Source organism: Stenella coeruleoalba (assembly GCF_951394435.1).
Source record: "Stenella coeruleoalba genome assembly, chromosome: 3".
In the NCBI taxonomy this organism is placed as follows: Eukaryota; Metazoa; Chordata; class Mammalia; order Artiodactyla; family Delphinidae; genus Stenella; species Stenella coeruleoalba.
The window spans coordinates 162,686,918-162,705,968 of NC_137148.1; the positions used below are offsets into that span (position 1 = coordinate 162,686,918).

Consider the following 19,051-nt stretch of genomic DNA (forward strand, 5'->3'; position numbering starts at 1 on the left):
GTCCCCTGCATTGGCAGGTGGATTCTTAACCACTGCACTACCAGGGAAGTCCTGCTCCTTTCTTTTTTTTTAAATGGCTCAATTTTATTAAAATCTTCTAAATTCTTACCAATTTCCCTCTCCTCTCCACAAAAAGAAGTTCCAGAGAACTGCTGAGTCCAACACCACCCCCACCCCAGATCCCACTGCAGGGTCTCTTTCAGACTCCCATGTCTGCATGCTCTCTGCATCATGACCCGACACTCCCTGGGTGCTGACCAGCCAGATGGTGCAGGGTTTGAGGACATCATCTGGTTTCAGCCTCACAACACCCGTGGGGTGGGGTGGGGTAGATGGTGTCCTGCCTGCCCCTTACACCCCTGCCTCACCCTGAGCGGCAGCACATGCTGCTCCACTGCTCACACACCCATAAAGTCAACAAGTCGGGCCTAGGCCATGTGGAACCAAGACCACTCCCCTGCTGGGTCCCGTGCCCCTCGTGTGCCAGCCGACACGACTGCCCCATGTGTCCAAAGCAGTGACCCTACAGAGGGTCACTGGACAAGTCAGAGCACAGGGGACGTCGGTACACAGGAAGGGCAAAAGGACCCGCAGGGCAGGGTCTGGTGTGTGTTCTACTTAAATGTCAGTGGGTGGGCGGCATCTGAGCCCTGACTGGAGGGGAGCTGCACGGACTTGCTGGGCACAGGCTCTCCATGGAAATCACAGCCAAATTGAACATGATGACTTGTGGTATCAAGGACAGCAGGCATCCATCAGGAAACTCACTCCCATCTTCGACTACTCAGATATCAGGGTTCCTGCTGTTACGACGGAGGAAAATAAGGTACGGGCGGGCAGGGCTGCTGGAGGTCACAGGGCAGGGCTGGGGGCCCCACTCCACCAGCAGAGCTGATCCCAACCTCACAGGAAGGCCAGTCCTGGGGCCCTCACACTGCTCATGCTTGGTCACTGCCCCATTAGACTGTATCCCAATTTCACAATTTATCCAAACTCTTTGTGAAATGCACGTGACCCGGTCATAATGGGATGAGACAAACATTTGCTAAAACAATTCTTCACATTAAAGTGCTCCTATTCCGCTGAGCCCTGTTCCATCCACAGCTGCCCGCAGCACATCCCAGGCCTGCCTCCAGGGGAGTGCGCTCTCATGAGCCACCAACCCTGCCACCTCTCTGAGCTCTGCAACCCACGCCTGCGCCAGGCCCTCTTTTCAACACCTTTGCCTCGTTATTATTTCATCTTTCCCATCTGCCTTTCCTCAAATAGAAAAATTAAGAAGCCGCCCCACGTCAGTACCTGCTGCACGCCCCCGGCACACGCAGCCTGCAGCACCGAGCACAGCCTGCGGAGGAGCCAGGTCCACACGCTGGACTCAGTTCCCTGTCCCCAGATGGCCGAACCTCGGATCTCATCTTGTCTGTGTTACCGCTGCCCTGTGGGAACAGAGCAAGCTTGCGCAAAGAACCACAGCACCGTGTCTTGGAGTTTGCAGCCCAGGCCCCTTGCTCTGCTCTGGGGACCTAAGGCCCCCTCCCTCTGAGCAGGAGCCCACCTCAGGGAGCTGTGTCCTTGGCCTCATCTTACTCTCTTTCAGGGAGCCCTTGACAAGGCTGATGGAAGCACTCCGGAAATGCAGACAAAAAGGCAGAAAGCTACCTGGGGCATTCTGCACCATTGCGCTTCTGACGTGCCTCGCCAGGAGCCTGAATGTTGAGTGGGCTTGTTTTTCCTTTTTATTTTTTATTTATTTTTTTAATATTTAAAAAAGAATTTTATTTTGATGTGGACCGCTTCTAAAGCCTTTATTGAGTTTGTTACAATACTGCTTATGTTTTATGTTGTATGTTTTGGTTTTTTGGCCGCAAGGCATATGGGATCTTAGCTCCCCGGCCAGGGATCGAACCTGCACGCCCCCTGCATTGAAAGGCGAAGTCTTAACCACTGGACTGCCAGGGAAGTCCCTGTTTTTCCTTTTTAAATGCCCACTAAAACTCATCAACAGGCACTGAACTCAGCATCAAACTTCACTGTGCCCAAACCTGTCCTCTGCCCATGGCCTGGGGGCAACACGACCCCCCCCCCCACTCTCTCTCTCTCTCTCTCTCTCTCTCTCTCTCTCTCTCTCTCTGTCTCTGTCTCTGTCTCTCTTGCTCTCTCTCTCTCTCTCTCCCCCAGACAGCAGTGACGAGGATGGAATCTTACAGCGGAGGAAGCTGAGGGCTTGACCTAGATGGCCCAGGTACTCTGGGGCGCAGCCCAGGATGCTGGTCTGCACCTCGGCATGGGGCTCAGCTCGAGTTGCTCCCTTCTCATCACCTGCAAAGCACCCCAAACCTGTCCCAGGAGATGCAGGCACAAATTACAGACAAATAAATGCCATGGCTGAGAACTCGGCCTTCTCTCCCCTTTGGGATGTGATCCCCCACCCCACCCCATGGCCTCCAGCTGGTGCCCACAGCAGGGTCACTCTCCTGTATCTCCTTCTCACACACACAAATGACCTGCAATCTGGATCTGGGAGCTGCCAGGTCAGGGACCCACCCTCCCAGCCTAGGAGCTCACTCAGCATTGGTCCCACCGTGTCACCTCGGACACATGCTCCCAGTCCATGTTACCTCTCCACACCACCAGCCTCTGACCAGCTTCAGGCATCAGCTCAAGGCCATGTTCAACACCCTCCACCACTTCTACCACTGCAAAGGAGTAAATCCTAATTGCTCAGAACCACAGAAAAGGCCTCACCATGCAGACCCTGCCTTGAACACACCACCACTCACCAGCTGGGGACCCCGGGAAGGGAGACTGCCTCTGAGCAGAGCCGATTCTCGATCAGCTGGGCAGTAAAGGCTGCCTCCACCACAAGGTTGGGTCAGAGACATGGCCTTGGAGCACAGGCTGGGATACTGTTCCTGAGGGTTCCAGAGACATCCTAGAGGCTTGGAGAAACGTCTGGACAAGCCAACCTCCCCAGAGAGCTGGGTAACCTCTCTCTTTCTAGCAACTCTGATATATATATATTTTTTAAAGATTAATTTTATTTATTTATTTATTTATGGCTGCATTGGGTCTTCGTTGCTGCGCACAGGCTTTCTCTAGTTGTGGCGAGCGGGGGCTACCCTTCATTGTGGTGCGCGGGCTTCTCATTGTGGTGGCTTCTCTTGTTGCGGAGCACAGGCTCTAGGCATGCGGGTTTCAGTAGCTGTGGCACACGGGCTCAGTAGTTGTGGCTCGCGGGCTCTAGAGCGCAGGCTCAGTAGTTGTGGTGCACGGGCTTAGTTGCTCCGTGGCATGTGGGATCTTCCCAGACCAGGGCTCAAACCCGTGTCCCCTGCCTCGGCAGGCGGATTCTTAACCACTGCGCCACCAGGGAAGCCCAACTCTGATATTTTGAGCCAGAAAACTCCAAAAGTCTCAAAGAGCCATGAAAATCTGGGAGAAGGGAATTCCCTGGTGTTGCAGTGGTTAGGACTGCGTTTTCACTGCCAAAGGCGCGGGTTCAATCCCTGGTCAGGAACTAAGATCCCACAAGCTGCGTGGCAGGGCCAAAAGAAATAAAACAAGAATTTGTTAAAAAAAAAAAAAATCCGGGAGAAAAGATGGCCTAGGGCTTGGGACCCGCCTACAGGTCCCTTGGTCATTGGCCTGCTCTTATGGCACCAGGGGGTGGGCACTGACTGGGCCCAGGGCTCGTCCTGGCCTGCCCTCAAATGTGTGGGGCAGGAGAGAGAAGAACAAACGTGACAAACAAACACGTGTGAGGTGTGTGTTCTGGGCAGCAAGGCCTCAGAAAGCCAACATCGCTGAATTCAGCCCACGATCTTCCTTCTCCTGGAGGAGCACTAGGGCACCATGCACAGAGCTGGGCTTGGGTGCAGCCTGCAGTTTGGGGATAGGGCTTTGAGCGGCCAGGTGGCTGGCTCAGATATGGGCCCCTAGTTACCAGCTACATGTCCCAAGAAAGTCTTCAACTTCACAGGGTCTGACATGGAGCAGACTGTATGAAATCGGCACACTTTTAAACTTGTCTTTGAGAAACAGAACCTAACCTGACCTGGCCGAGGCCAGGCTGTGCTGGACCCTCGGGGAGGCCCTGGGAGCCAACACTGCCCTGAGTCCTGCACCTGCAGAGCATCTCCACAGTGAGGACCCGTGTGGCTGTCGGGCACTCAGGTCTCATCACTATCAGAGCCCAGAACGGATCAGTCCCTTCCGATCCTTGCTTGGCCTCCGACAGACCCAGGTGTCAGACTTTGGGAGCAAGAGGATCCTCTATCACCCTGACAGACAGAACAGGCCTTCCCAGAACAACCTGGACTTTCAGACTCCGGACACTCAGGAGCTGCTGGAGCCCAGGGAGGCAGGGCCCAGCTGCCCATCCAGCTGTCATCCCAGCCATTGGCTTCAGACCAACCTCTCAAAGGGCTCTCTGCCAGCTGCCGCTGCCGGGTGGTGAGTACAGCCCCTTCTGAGCACAGACGGGCTGACAGGGAAGTCTGTGGGGCGGGTTGCCTCCACCACACTCCTTCTGAACTGGAGTTCTGAGAGATGTGCCCACGGGCCCCCGGCAGGTGAGCAGCGAGTGACGCTTGGCCCAGGCCGCCTCTCCAAACACATCAGCTGCCACCTGGCTCCCATCAGCAAAAGGATCAGCCCTGTTCCTGGGTTAAGTTGTGCACAGGTGTCCACCAAGGTCCACCAACTAACTGCCCCCCAAGAAACATGACCTGCCCCCAGAGCAAACAGCCCAATGAGAAATGTCACCAAACTGGGCCCATCCTGCAGAGCGGGTGGGGCAGCAATGCTGGTCTCTTCTGGGGTGGGAGCAGCATGTGTTCTGCCAGCAGCTTGCACCCACTGGCCCTCAAGAGCCTAACCGTGGGGACCTCCCGTGGACAAGGTCACGTGTTTCCACAATCAGCTCTGGGTGCATGAGGAACTGAGGCTCAGGGAAGCCAGCAGCTTTGCTCAAGGTCACCAGCTCAGGAAGCGGCAGAGCACACACTCAAACCCAGGACGGGCCCCCAAACCAGGAGGCGGAGGGTCCTCTACTACTTTAGGACAGATCTTTTCCCCTGACTGCCTTTCCTTCAGCATCAATGGGGCCATGCTGCTTTGGATGCTCCTGTCACCCTCCTCAACTGGCTGACCAGCGTCCTCGCCGGAGCTGCACAGGGCGCTCCTGTTCCTGCAGATCCATTTTCATTCATCAGCCTGCTGGAGGAGAGTCTTGCCCTGAAAGCACAAATGAGCCAGAAGTCTGAAACCGTCAGCCACCTTTTTACAGAACATCTTGTCACCTGCCTAAAAACAAAAGTGACTGATCTCGGCTCAAAGTGACAAGATTAAGCACTGTGTATTTGTGTAAAGCTGACGCGCCCCAGAAGCCAGGAGGCAGCTGGAGTTCTGCTGAGCAAACTGCGGATCTGAGTAAGAACAGAGTGTAGATGTAAATGAGGAGTCCTTCCAGGACTCTTACAAGCATTCGTCAAATCACATCCTGCAGCCCTGGGGGCTCACGGTGACCCCCTTTATGATACTCAAACCCAGCACTTGTGTGACACCCCCCCAAGCCACTGTCCGAGGCATTCTTCCCTGGATCCAACCGGCTGACTCCTCAACTGAGGCTTCCTCAGAAAGGCTCCCAGTGGGGCACGCTCACTCGGACTCCTGCCACCAGGTGAGGACATCTCCCTGACAGACATGCTCGGCTGGTCTGAAGATGAGTCCCAGGAGGGAGGATGTCCTATCACTGCTGGTCTCCAGGATGGTGACCATCTCCAGATGGTCTGGCACCAGGTCACCCAAGTCAGGGCTCAGCTGCAGGCAGAGTAGAGACGTGAGCCAGCCCTAACCACACCGTGTGGCAGGTGAGACGCTGCTTCCGGGAGCAGGGAACAAACGTCCTTGCCTGGCTATCTCTCCTAAATATGGTCTGGAAATAATCCCAAGCTCACAGAAAAGCTGCAAGGGCACAAAGAATACCCAAATACCTTTAAACCCCACACTGACCTGCCGCTAACTTTTCCCCACCTGCCCACAAGCTCTCTGCCCCTACGCACACATGCACACCATAACATATAGATTTGGGTGCACGTGCTTGCTTTCCCAAACCAATTGAGAGTAAGCTGCACACACCACTGCGCTTCACCCCTAAACACTCAGTGCGTCTCCTAGGAGTAAACCACATGACAGCCGCCAGTTTCACCATGTTCATTACTGACGGGACACTGTGCACCACTGTCTACCTTCCACGTTGCCACCTGGCTCAGTGGTGTCCTCCCACTGCCCTCCCTCCAGTGAGGAGAACAGCACACAGCACTGAGCCACCCCGGCTCATCAGCCACCTTTAATCTGGAGGTTTCTTGGCTGTTTGTTTGTTTATTTTTGGCTGCATTGGGTCTTTGTTGCTGTGTGTGGGTTTTCTCTAGTTGTGGCGAGCGGGGGCTACTCTTCGTCACGGTGCGCAGGCTTCTCATTGCAGTGTCTTCTGTTGCGGAGCACAGGCTCTAGGCTCACGGGCTTCAGTAGCTGTGGCATGTGGGCTCAGTAGTTGTGCCTCGTGGGCTCTAGAGCGCAGGCTCCGTAGTTGTGGCACACGGGCTTAGTTGCTCCGCGGCACGTGGGATCTTCCTGGACCAGGGATCCAACCCGTGTCCCCTGCACTGGCAGGCGGATTCTTAACCACTGCACCACCAGGGAAGCCCTCTTGGCTGTTTTTTGACGTTTAGGACATTGACATTTTTGGAGGATACAGGCGGCCCTGCCTTTTCTTTACTAGAGCACGCTACACTTTGGGTCTACCTAGTGTCACTGTGATGAACTGCACTGTGCTCCATCCGCATGACGGGAGGTGACCATCGTCCTCCACGGCACCCCACCCAGAGGCACTCGCAGAGGGGTCTGTCTGCCCTTCTGGGACGGTTAACTCTGATCACCCAGGCAGGGCCACCCTGTTCGGTCTGCCTTCTCCCCATGCGGGTCACAACAGACGCTTGCTCTCCACCCACAGCCCGGGTTCAGCCAGCCCCACCCTCCACAGCTTCACGGTGGCTGACTGTAAAACTCAGTCCCTGTCTCTGGCAGCCTCGGCATCCCACCATAAGCAGGAGCCCTCCCTTTTCCCCACTAATTTATTTACATGCTACCATCAGCAGTATGGTGAATTTCATGTGTCAACTTGGCTAGGCCAGGGAACCCAACTGCTTGGTCAGATACCAGCTGCAGTGAAGGCATTTTTTAGATGTGATTAACATTTAAATCAATAGACTCTGAGTAAAGTAGATTACCCTCCACAACCCTCCCAATCAGTTGAAGGCTGTAAGAGAAAAAAGGACCAAGATCCTCTGGAAAAAGGAGGACTTCTGCCCCCGCACAGCCTTTGAGCTCAAGATACAACATCAGCTCTTCCCCGGGTCTCCAGCCTGCCAGCCCGCCCTACAGGTTTTGGACTTGCCAGCCCCCATGACTGCATGACCCAATTCTTTACAAGAAGTCTCCTCTCAAACACAAGGGGCCAATAGACACATGAAAAGATGCTCAACATTGCTAATTATTAAGAGAAACGCAAATCAAAACTACAACGAGGGGCTTCCCTGGTGGTGCAGTGGTTGAGAGTCTGCCTGCCGATGCAGGGGACACGGGTTCGTGCCCTGGTCCAGGAAGATCCCACATGCCACAGACGCGGCTGGGCCCGTGAGCCATGGGCCGCTGAGCCTGCGCGTCCGGAGCCTGTGCTCCGCAACAGGAGAGGCCACAACAGGGAGAGGCCCGCATACCGCAAAAAAAAAAACAAATAGAAACATATTTTCAAGTTTAAATTAGAAACCATAATAAAACCTAGTCTTTAAAAAAAAAAAAAAAAAAACTACAATGAGGTATCACCTCACACCGGTCAGAATGGCCATCATTAAAAACTCTACGAGGACTTCCCTGGTGGCACAGTGGCTAAGAGTCTGCCTGCCAATGCAGGGGACACGGGTTCAAGCCGTGGTCCAGGAAGATCCCACGTGCCGCGGAGCAACTAAGCCCGTGTGCCACAACTACTGAGCCTGTGCTCTAGAGCCCGTGAGCCACAGCTACTGAGCCTGCATGCCACAACTACTGAAGCCCGCGCGCCTAGATCCCGCGCTCCGCAAAAAGAGAAGCCACCGCAATGAGAAGCCTGTGCACCGCAACGAAGAGTAGCCCCTGCTCACCACAACTGGAGAAAGCCCACGCACAACAACGAAGACCCAACACAACCAAAAATAAATATAAATAAAATAAATAAATATTTAAAAACTCTATGAATAACAAATGCTGGAGAGGATGTGGGAAAAGGGGAACCCTCCTACACTGCTGGTGGGAATGTAAGTTGGTACAGCCAATATGGAAAACAGTATAGAGGTTCCTCAGAAAACTAAAAATAGAAATAGAATTACCATATGATCCAGCAATCCCACTCCTGGGCATACATCAGACAAAAACTCTAATTCAAAACGATACATATGGGACTTCCCTGGTGGTCCAGTGCTAAGACTCAGCGCTCCCAATGCAGGGGGCCCAGTTTCGATCCCTGGTCAGGGAACTAGGTCCCACATGTTGCAACTAAGATCCAGAGCAGCCAAATAAATAAATAATTTTTAAAAAGATACATGCACGCCTATGTTCACAGCAGCACTATTCACAATAGCCAAGACATGCAAACAACCTGAATGTCCATGGACAGATGAATGGATAATGAAGATGTGGTACCTATATAAAATGGAAAACTACTCAGCCATAAAAAGGAATGAGATAATGCCATGTGCAGCAACATGGATGCAACTAGAGATTACCACACTAAGTGAAGTAAGTCAAAGAGAAAGACAAATACCATATGATATCACTTATATGTGGAATCTAAAATATGACACAAATGAACCATCTATGACACAGAAACAGACCCACAGACATAGAGAACAGACTTGTTTGTGGTTGCCAAGGGGGAGGGGGGTGGGGGAGGGATGGAGTGGGAGGCTGGGGTTAGCAGATGTAAGCTATTATACACAGAATGGATAAACAACAAGGTCCTACCCTATAGCACAGAGAACTATATTCAATATCCTTATGATAAACCTTAATAGAAAATATATTTTAAAAAGAGTGTATATATATATGTATAACTGAATCACTTTGCTGCACAGTAGAAATTAACACAACATTGTAAATCAACTGTACTTCAATAAAAAAAAATTTTTTTTTAACACACACAAGGGAATTCCCTGTTGGTCCAGTGGTTAGGACTCCGCACTTTCACTGCCATGGCCTGGATTCAGTCCCTGGTCAGGGAACTAAGATCCCACAAACCGCGAGGCTCAGCCAAACGCGCGCGCGCGCGCGCACACACACACACACACACACACACACACACGCAAACAAGTCTCTTCTCACTCCTTCACTCCTATTGGTTCTGTTTCTCTGGAGAGCCCTGATATGGACAGACTCATGGACTGCCTTTTGCAATGGTCTCAAGTGCATTCCAGTCCTTACTTATTCTGATACTCAGATTGTCTCAGACTGGCCCTGGGGTCCTTGGTGCTGGCTCCCAACTCATCCCCGCCCTCCTCTGGGACCTCTCTGACGTCCTAGCACCACAAGAGGTTCTGGCCAGAGCCAAGGGGTTGTCCAGCTCTCAAAGGAGCCTCGGTTCCAAGACTGAGACTAGGAAGCTTCCTCATTCCTCACAGCAGATTACAGAGGTCCATGCCCGAGACAGCTGCTGAGGGCCCTACATTGGAAGAAGTGTACAGAACAGGGCTCACATTTGGGGCGTCCTTGAATTTGGGTGGGAAGAAAAAACACATCTATTTCCACTAACTGTAACTTAGCATGTCCTTCAGTTACAAAGGCAGGCAACAAACTACAGCAGTTATGAGCAGTATCAACTCTGATATGCTTTAGTGCATCAAATGATGGTTTGTTGCTGTCTTCAAACACCATTTTTGCTCACCACAATTTCAAAATTACAGCAACTAGATCCACTGCTAGATCTCATCACTTAACACATCAACATAATAAATTTGTTACTAGGTCACACATTCCTTTTTAATACTTTATTCACTCTCTGTGTAGCACATTTCCTTCGTAATTCTACATATTTTAGGCATCTGAGAGGGATCATGCCCAGAAAGGGCCGAGGCCCCTGTCTGTGATTCAGTGACTTACCAGGAGCTGCCCCAAATAGGGTGTGGCCATGACAGCCTGACTGGGAAGGTGCTTATAAAGTAGGCTGTGTTCAAAAAAAATTACCCCCACTAATCCACTGTCTCTAAAACACTATTTACTCCTGGCCTCAGAAAGTTGGGGGTGAGGAATCACCAGATAAGCCACGTAAAGTGCTAACTCGGGCATGGAATGTCAGCACCCCGGCCTCCACACCAGTACTGCTGATGCCCACGGAGCGGGCGGGTCCTCCATGCAGTGGGGAACACATGGCTGAGTCCTAGAACATCTGGTTCCAATTATTTAAAATGCCATTACTACATCATGAACACAGGTGCATGCAGGCACCACAAGATGTCACACAACTGAGAGGACATTTGGAAATGAATGACCCCCCCTCCCCGCCTGTCTGGAGTACCTCCCCCTGAGCAGGCCCCTTCTGCAGGCCCCTTAGCCTCGTCTTCTCACTCAGGTTGCCCTTCTGCAGCGTCAGGCTGCCTACTCCCTGGAGTGGCTGTCCCTCCTGCCCCATCTCCCCAAACCCCCTGGCAGGAAGAGCCTGTGTGCTGGCCTCAGTCGGACCTCCATCAGCTGGGCTGAGACGACACCAGGAAAGGCTAGAATAAGTACATGTTCCCCCCACACCCAGCAATTCCTCCTAAGACCCCCTCCCACCCCCAAAATGAAAAGGGCAGCTCTGAACACCTCACAGAGCAGGCTGGGCCAAACTGCTGCTCCTGATCTGGTGCGGTTTCTAAAGCCACTTGGACAAGCAGAGGCGAGGGCAGGCTGCCTTCGTCTTCTGCACCAAGACCAGACCAGGAGGGTAACTAAGAAGGAAAGCGAGGGATGTACCAAAGACAAACCATTTCTACAAGCCCAGGGATTTGTATGAGAACCTAAAAAGGAAAGAAGGAGACCGTCACAGGCAGCTCAGACCCCAGGGTGGTGAGAAGGGGCCGCTGTCACCAGAGCTGCCCACCAGGCCCTGCTGGGAAGCTCTACCCAGCACCTACCAAAAAACACCCTCTCTGTACTGCAGCACTGCAGAGCTTGCCTGGGCTCTAGGCAGCATAATGACACCTCTGTCCCCTCTGAGGCTGCTAGCCAGGGCAGAAAGGGCTGGGCTCCACTGAACGCAGGGTCTGGGGCTTCACCTTGGGCAAAAAACAGAGACCATTAAATGGAAGCGAGACGCCCCACTCAGGAGGATGAAATGACAAGAACATGGCATATTTTTCCCTCTCTAACCTACCCAGGTGACCCAACGGGTAGGGCAGGCAGGACGTCCATACCTAGACAGCCCCACAGACAAAGGGAGAGGGCCCACCAGCCACCTGGTCCCTGGGAAACACCGTCCTTTACCCTGCAGCCTGGGAAAGGCCTGCTGGGTCACTGATCACTTTTCCCAGTGTTGTCTGCTCTGGTCCCAGCACACAGGTGCCCTCCAGAGGGGACAGTCCCAGAGGCCCCTAAGAGGTGACCTGTCCTACAAGGGCACAGTAAGGTCTCTCTCACCAGGCAGGTAATCAGAAACAAAAATCAATACTAGAAATCTATCCCAGGGCATGAGGATCCCCAAAGACCAAAGACCCTCCCTGAAATCCCCCCAGGTCTTTCTACTCCCCAGGTCCCTCCTCTCTGCTGCCTGGCACTAAAGACCACAGACGAAAATTTCCAACTCCCTACCTCTGCTCAGCTCGACCCCTCCCACCACCCCACACTCATCTGCCCCATTCTGGGCGCCAGACCAGGTAACTGCATCTCCCAGCATCTTCTTTGCCTTCAGAGCTGCATCGGCTCTGCCCATGCCAGACTGGAATCCTCTCCCTCCACTTCCTGAGCTGGCAACACCTGGACACCTGGCACCTTTGGCAGGTGTAATCTCAGAACCATCTCGCCTAGGACTTAATAGCTGGAGAAGGCAGCAAAAGCACTACAGCAAGCTGGAAGGATGGAGGCGGGAGGCGGGGACCCAGCAGCCAATAAGACAGACGCTGCCCTGTCCACTCAGGGTCCCTTGGCACAGTTTAAGAGTGGACAATAGAGTGACACTGGGAGAGGCTGTTCTGATGGGATGAGAGGGGGCGCTGAGCCAAGACCAGAAGGATGGGAGGTGACAGACCTCAAGGGAGGCCAGACCAGGGAAACGGAGCAGGGAGAGAGGGCCTGAGCATCCAAAGGGGCGTTGCTTGGTCCCACGCGCATGTCAACCACTGCTCTGGGCAGCTGGGGCACAGAACAGGAGCCAGTAAGGAGTAGCAGGAGACCCCAGATGGGAGCTGCTGGCCTCTGCCATTCCTCCTCACTCGTGTCCCCATTAGCTCCCCACTGCAGCTGAGGGAGGAAAGTGGGGGGGGGGGTCCAAACAGAGAGACCAGTCTTAAGGATGCTGAGCCGGGCAGAGTAGAGTGATGGGGAGGGAAGAGGGGCCCCCAGCGCTAGGCAGGGCCGGTAGAAGCCAGGTCCCCTGCACAGCCACTTCCGGGGAGTCTGCACTAGGGTAGGGGATGGGCAGGCTGACCCCAAGTACCTCAGCCTGGGCTGAGGGAAAGATCTGGCAGAGGCCAGTGCCTCTGCTGACCTTCTGACCTGAGCCTGGGGTGACAGGGCTCAGGGAGGAGGGCCGAGCAGAGGCCCCTGCACTCTCCAGAAGGGGCCTCTCCTTGGCACACCTGCTCCCTGCCCTGACGGCGGGGATTTGCACACCCCAAAAGACGATGACCAGGGTTTGGACAGGCGTGGAGGTGTGGCCGAGTGCATCCTCTCCCCAGCGTGACAGCGATGAGCAGAGGACACCCCTTCACGTGGCCCTTCATCTGACACTCCACTCAGTCCCTCACAACCTCCAGGGAAGGGGCAACTGCTCCCTCCTCACAGAGGGAGAAACGGAGGCTCGGGCCATGCCTGAGCCCCACGACGAGGGAAGGAGGACTCAACCCAGACCGGCCAGGTCCCCACACAGGTGCCTTTAGGCATCACCAAGCCAAACTTCAGATCTTGACAACCTCGAGCTGCGACGGCCGTGCCTGAGTGTGTGCCACGTGGCACGCTGGAGCAAAGGAGAGCCATGCGTGAGCCCAGGGGTCGTGCAGCCCCTGCCTCACACAGGAGGACCTCAAGCGCGGACACTGGCTGAGATTCCAAAAGAGGCAGGAGCCTCCGGCAGTGAGCATTCTGTAGTCTCGGAGACAACGGAGCCAGAGCAACCTCCAGGCTCGGGAAGCAGCAGAGTCTCCCGAGGGGTGACCCAGGAAAGTGCTGCCTCCACCACTCGGCTGCTCAACAGGCCAAACCTGAGGAGACCCAGCCACGTGCCACACCTGTGAGTGACAGAACACGTCTTCCTGAGCTCGAAAATAAATAAAACCAGGTCAGGTGCAAGAAACAACTTTTTTTAAAGTTTCTAGAAGGGTAGTCTGTGTAGGAGACGCAGTGAGGCCAGCCTCAGCGACAGGAGGAGCACAGTGGACTCTCACCGTGGCCGGAATACCGAGTCTTCTAAGCGAGCAAACATCACTCCAGCAACACGAAACCCCTAGAAGGAAAAACTCAAGTCTCCTGCCTTCCTACTCAACAACCTCAGGTCAACAAAACCATTTTATCTCAGGCCTGAAATTAGATTTCGGGAGCAGCTTACAATCTGCGCCATCACAGAAGGAGAACCTGGCAGGACTCCAGGCCAGCCGCCTCAGCGGAAGGAGGACCAGAAGGTCTATTTAGGAAAGGAAGACGGAAGTGTCTCGCTGGCACTGACAGTCGCGTGCATCGGCAGTGAGACTGCACAGTACAGTCCAAACGCTTTCTGGACTTCTAGGCTAGGAACACAGAATCAACCAGGATGAGAGGTCAGGTGAACTTGGGGGCCCTCGGCTGGTCCAGCCTCCCAGCACCACCACGCTGCCCCGCGGGCTGGGTTAAGGAGAACGTCACATGAAACTCACAGCCTTATGCAGGGACGATAAGCCAAAAGGTTCTAACCCGCTCCAAGGTCCAGGGTCCCCTCCTCCACACCACTCCAAGCCATTCAAACCCAACCCATAGCTGGGGGGGAAGGGCTGGGCACTGCTTGAAAGCTGAGGCAGCACCTGGAGGTGTCCTGTCCTTTCCTTATAGGAGATCGGAGCAGTGCACCTGCCAGGCTTCCACATCAGTCAACCGGTCCCAGCAGAGACAGGGAACCAAAGGCTTAAGAACAGGAATGACACACTGGGGTTTTCAGCAGCTGCTGGGACTCAAAAGCAAAACTTCTGTCTCAGGGCCCAGAACTACGATCAGAGGATTTGCTTCCACTTCAGGATCTGCCACTTAAGAGCTGTGTGACCTAAGTAAGACACTTAATCTCTCTGGCTTGGCCACACGGGGCTGTGCTGAAACAACGTACAGAACAGCACAAACCGGCTCTGCCACGCACGTGACCTCCGGCTCCTTCCTGCCTCTCAGTTTTTGAACGCTGGAAAATAAAGTATTGCAACACTCTTTAAAACAAAACAAAACAAACAACAACCCTGACGCAAGGAAGAAGGCAAGGCCAAGAGACCTCCGAGGACCTCCAGAGTGAGGGAAACCACCCTCTAACCAGCTGTGTGGTCAGTTTTCTCATCTGAGAAATGGGAATGACCTTGTTCTTGCCTTTTTCGTCCCCACCAGGGACGGCTGACAGGCCAGACCCAGACAAAGGGAGCACCCCACCCCCCAAACCAAGGGAACCATCAGAGCCAGGGAACCTTTCCCAAAACTGTATTGATGATCTCAAATAATATTCAACAAGGTGATAACAAGTCAATAATAATAAAAGTAATAATAATAAGCTCATTTAAGTAAAACATGATTACTAGCCACACTCATGTTTCCACATCTGCCATGTACGTGGTGGGTATCTCCGTAAGGACCCCAGTGCACGTTCAGCATTTGTTGAACCCCTTAGATGGTGCTCACCAAGCACTCACCACGCAGACGTCTGTCATGGAGTCCTTTAACAGCAGCCCCGTCAACCCTCTGGTCATGACATTTGAAATCCTGCAGGTCAAATCCAGTTTTCTCCAAGCAGGACCTGTCAGCAGATCCCTCCTCAAGGAATTGACTCTGTCAAAGGCAGAAATAGGAACCACCCTTGCAGGATGGAGGGATGATGGGGGAATTATGGCTTCCTTCAGGGAAGCAGCTGTGTGTTGGGGCTGATGGATGGCACATCCTCATCCCAGCCAAGGCCAGCATGGCACAGGGGCCCAGACCTCTCAGTGAGCCCTCACTCTGACCCAGGGACAAGCAGTGCCTCCCATGGCCTGGCACAGTGGCCCTAACTGACCACCGCTGCTTCCTGAAGTTGGCGTGGGCTCAAACGCTATACATATATGGAATAACTTTGGGAACCAACAGGGGCTATACAGACTGGTATTTTCCAATCCACAAGCACGTTTTTTCCACTAATATGTCACTGAGGTAAATGGAAGCAAACCCAAGACCCTGGAAAATAGTCTAACAACACAGTCTAAGTGCTTCAAAGTCATTGGCCAGCTGGGTCCACCGTCACACTCAAGCAAGTGACAAATGGCCAGCTGGTTGCCAACTTTACACAGCCGACTTGCCAGAGAAGAGCCCATGAGTAAGTGTCACTCACAGGGACAGCCAAGCCAAAACCGAGGCGATCTTGTTCGGTCAAGAGTGTGGTGGGTCACGGACTTCCCTGGTGGTGTACTGGTCAAGAATCCACCTGCCAATGCAGGGGACATGGGTTTGAGCCCTGGTCTGGGAAGATCCCACATGCCATGGAGCAACTAAGCCCGCGAGCCACAAATACTGAGCCCGTGTGCCACAACTACTGAAGCCCACACACCTAGAGCCCATGCTCCGCAACAAGAGAAGCCACCGCAGTGAGAAGCCCGCGCACGGCCATGAAGAGTAGCCCCCGCCCGCAACTAGAGAAAGCCCACGCACAGCAATGAAGACCCAACAAAACCAAAAATAAATAAATAAATGAATAAATTTATTTTTTTAAAAAAAGTGTGTGGTGGGTCACACCTGGGAGAAGAAATGACCACGCCGCAATGCCGTTCTGGAGAGCAGACAGCATTCAGGTGGCACCCAGTGAGAGAGCTGAGGGGGTTAACTGGCGCGGGAGTGAACCCCATTCAAAGACACACACACACCAAGAGGAAAAGGCGACGAGTGGCATAGACTGAGAAGACAGTACAAGTGGCTAATATATATGAGATGCCACCAAGAAAACACAAATGAGAGATACCATTTTTGCCCAGCACTACCACAAAATTAGGAAGAATAAGACAATCTGGTATGCAAAAAGAAGTGGGAAACGTCCTGGGACACGCTCGCAGAGGTGGCACGAAAGGTCAGCTGCTGGGGGTAGTGGGGAACAAGGCACAACCCACAGGACAGCAGATCCTGGCCCTCCCTCGAGTCTGTGGTCGGGCTGGCCAAGTATCTTGAGCCAGGTGCCAGTTGCTCACGGGAGCAGATGAGGCTGCACTGGAGTCACGGGGCAGGACCTGAGGGGCCTCAGCATTCAGCAGGGTGTGCTCTGTGGGAGTGAGGCACTTCCCACTGGTCTGTCTGACACACCTGGCTGGTGCCTAAGAGCTGGCTGCACCATGTAAGAGCAAAACAAAGTCAGAAACCACTGATCCAGAAAGAGAAGGCCCAATCAAATTCACAGGCTCACAGCAAAGGCCTGGTGTGTGCCAGGCCCTCTCATGCACACTCCGTCCTTGGGGAGCATTCTGGACTCCAGGAGTGTGCTTCTTGGTGGGCAGGAAGGAGGGGAGGCAACAAGAGCACAGACACTAAAAAGGAGACCTTTTTTCTTTTTGGCCGTGCTGCACAGCTTGTGGGATCTTATTTCCCCGACCAGGGATCAAACCCGGATCCTAAGCAGTGAGAGCGAGGAGTCCCAACCACTGGACTGCCAGGGAATTCCCGAGGAGACTTTCAAAGAAAGGCCTTTGGCTGTCAAGCAGAGAATGCTGGGGCCTGGGCAGCGGGGTCCCCGGGAGCCCTGTGAATCGCACATCGCCGCCCACAGGTGGCCCCCAGCAGCAGTGAGTGGCAACACCACCCCTCTGTTACAAATGAGGGGTTTGTAACAGGTGGCAGAATCTCCACGTTAGGCCACCAAATGTCCCAGAGCTCTGTAGGACAGGAGTGGCCCCTATCACTGTGGCTGGATATCCCGTTAAGGACCCACACTCCCAGCCAGAGATGAATGAGGGCTCCAGGAAAGCAGTGGACCCAGAGAAGAGACACGGCGACCCTGGGGTGACGGCACAAGAACACACGGCAGGCCCCGTGTCTGTGGGTGCAGGGAGGCTTCCGGGAGCCATGACCACAGAGCTATCTATGCTGACAGAGTGCTTTCCGTGAGTCGTGGGTGTGACAGGAGTGAGTCAGGAGGGGACAGAGGGCATCCCAGGTGAGGGTGGCAAGGGGCACAGACCCCTAGGGAGGGAGGGGTGCAGGCCTGCACCAACTGCTCCAGGTGGAGGCACTGGCGACAGCGGTGCTGCAGACCGCTGGGGCAGCCAGAACCCAGGGTGAGCTGGCCTTTGTCAGTTCTGCAAATGGGAACCACACCACCACAGAAAACCCTCCAACCAGCCAAATTAGGAGGAAACCTTTAGAGTCAAAAGGTCAAATATCCCCACCAAGGACATTCCAGGACCCCAAACAGCGGCTTTTTGGGATTCCCAAACCCTATCTATGAAGGAAGACAAACAGCAGCAACACCAGCAGCCGCATGCCAGATCTCCAGGACAGAGAAGCAGGAACGTGCGCGTGCAGCGTGGTCAGGGTTCTGCGAGGAAACTCAATGACCTTCCTCTTTCTTTTTGCCTCTGAGCCAACTTAGGGAAGAAGTTCTGGGCCCATAAATGCAGAATCCAAAAGCCCCTACCTGAGGAAAGCATTCAGCAGCCTAGCAAGGTTTGCCAATGCCCAGGAAGGAGCCTGGTCACTGGTAACAATACGGGGCTCCAAGCAAATGCCCCAATGCTGCCATCTGGGGTGCCCCCAACCCAGGCAGGCTGTGGAGGCTTGGAAAGCCCTGGGAGTGGGAGGACACTGCCCAGGATGAGGCCAGAATCTCACCAAGCGTTCCTGGGCAGAGCTGGGGCCCAACCCCCATGGCATGGGCCACCCAGTAGGACTCCCCGGCCCCCACCAGAGTCACCCCTGTCACCTGCTTTATAAAGTGGCATTTTAAGCTGGTTTTACTTGGTAAAAAGGGAACCCCGCTCAAAAAGAAAAACGTTAAAATTAGCATAACACACCAGGCCCAGACCCGCCGCAGAGGAGGTGTTGTGAACCGCTGGCCCTCTGGCGGCACTGTCCACCCTGGGGCCTGCGCTGCTGCCCCGAGCAACTCCAGAGGGGATTTTATGGTGCTCTGGGAGGGAATACCACCACCCTGGGGTGAGAACTGGGATAAAGCTGGTGAGAAGGAGGTGGCAGAGCTTTTATATTTGGAAAAGGAATCTGGCAGAGCTGGAGAATGAGGAAGGGAGAGAATCAGACACATGTGACTGAGGAGAGTCCCCCCACTGAGAACAGTCACGGCCTCCAGGGCAGGGGTCTGCTGAGGGAGCTGAGCTGACGGCATCCTGAATCTGGAGCAGGATGCTGGCCCTTGGAGTGACAGAACAGACTGGGCAGAGTGAGCTGGACAAGGCAATCACACGGGGCCGGCACCCCTCCTGGACACGGTCCCACCACATGTTCATATGGTATGGTTCACCCTGCTGCTAGAGCGCCGATGTGGCTCCAGACGCTGGGACAGGAGCACTCACACCTCAGGGGACACGCTGAGTGCCGGGGACACACAGAGGAGCCCTCTGAGCAGAGACTACAAAGGTGG

General features: G+C 54.0%; 1 protein-coding gene across 1 annotated transcript in view; it reads right to left on the reverse strand.

Annotated features, from left to right (window-relative positions):
* The window catches only part of ELL (elongation factor for RNA polymerase II), an 80,359-nt gene that overhangs the window by 43,603 nt on the left and 17,705 nt on the right, over positions 1-19,051 (reverse strand). The gene's annotated exons all lie outside the window — the stretch shown is intronic.